We start from the raw sequence: 1,130 nt of genomic DNA, 5'->3' as shown, positions 1-1,130 counted from the left end.
TGCACAGGTAATTTATCTTGTAGCAGAACCCAAAGCAGCTCCCAGGACTCCCACAGGCCTTGTCGTGCCTGTAAGGCACAGCATGTGTTGGGAACTACTGCAAACTCACAGCTGCTCGAGGGGAGGAAGGCCCACAGCGGTGCCAGGGCTGGCTGTGCTGCCAGTCACCATGGAAAGGGCTGGGAGAAGTTTTCCACTTGCAAAACCTGCCCTGGGGATTTGTTTCGGGGACTGTGGTACCACTCCCGGGCAGGCAGAGCAAAAATAAGCGACCCTGGGTATGGGAAGGGCACGGGTGGGGTTCCCAGGTGAGGTGTGAGGCCTCCCTGGATGGGCTGGGATTTCACAGAGAGTTCATTAAAGTTTTTTAATGTTGAGTTCTGCTGCCTTCTCTGCTTCCCCTTGGCCACAGCGTGGTGGCTCTGCTCTCTCATCCCTCTTTTCTGAGGACTTCCAAGCAATGAGGGCTTCAACACCTTGGGCAGAAACTTGTCTCTCCTGGGCACACGGTAGCTCTGTGAGGGCAGGGAATACCTCTGGAGGGACAAATCTCTGCTGCAGGTGAGAGAAAAAGTGTCGAAACAAGCCTGATGCACCCTCAGAGCCCCCAGACCCCTCCTTTGGTGGGTGTGGGTGGTTGCACCTTCCAGCACAGCCCCAGCTGGACGCTGGTGTCGGACGTGCTGCTGACAGAGGGGATCTGTCACTGACCTTGGGGTCTGAGGACAATGCCAAGCGTGTGTGCCCAGCTGGGAAGGGTTTGTCCAGAACCTCCCTGGCCGGGAGGACCCGGCTCCAAGGCCAACCTCGGGTCCGGCACCCACCGGAGCACCGGGCGGTGGTGGGCACTGACCAGGCTGCCCAGGGCAGCGGGCACGGCCCCGAGGCTGCCAGAGCTCCAGGAGCCTTTGGACAGGGGAAGACTTTGGGGTGTCCCGTGCAGGACCAGGAGCCGGACCCGACGATCCCCGCGGGTCCTTCCCGACTCGGGATACCCTGTGATCCCACAGGCTCAGGCACCTCCGCCCAACGGACGCGACCGGGTGCGCGCTGAGGCGCCCCGGGGACGGGGAAGGTTCTGGAAGACCCCAGGTCAGAGCGGGCTGGGCGCACCCCTGCGCGGCGGGAGG

The 1,130-nt window shown here is 61.9% G+C and overlaps 2 protein-coding genes across 2 annotated transcripts in view; both read left to right on the top strand.

The window, feature by feature from the left end:
• Positions 1-1,130, top strand: part of MRPS6 (mitochondrial ribosomal protein S6) — a 68,882-nt gene that overhangs the window by 15,956 nt on the left and 51,796 nt on the right. The gene's annotated exons all lie outside the window — the stretch shown is intronic.
• Positions 851-1,130, top strand: part of SLC5A3 (solute carrier family 5 member 3) — a 17,845-nt gene continuing 17,565 nt past the window's right edge. Inside the window, exon 1 of the mRNA XM_029964943.1 lies at positions 851-1,092. The gene's annotated coding sequence lies outside the window, so the exon portion shown is untranslated. The remainder of the gene's footprint in view (positions 1,093-1,130) is intronic.

Source organism: Manacus vitellinus, unplaced genomic scaffold, assembly GCF_001715985.3.
Source record: "Manacus vitellinus isolate BGI_N305 unplaced genomic scaffold, ASM171598v3 scaffold_86_pilon, whole genome shotgun sequence".
Lineage (NCBI taxonomy): Eukaryota > Metazoa > Chordata > Aves > Passeriformes > Pipridae > Manacus > Manacus vitellinus.
The sequence above is the reverse complement of the archived record's forward strand: the minus strand, read 5'-3'. Positions and strand labels throughout refer to the sequence as shown.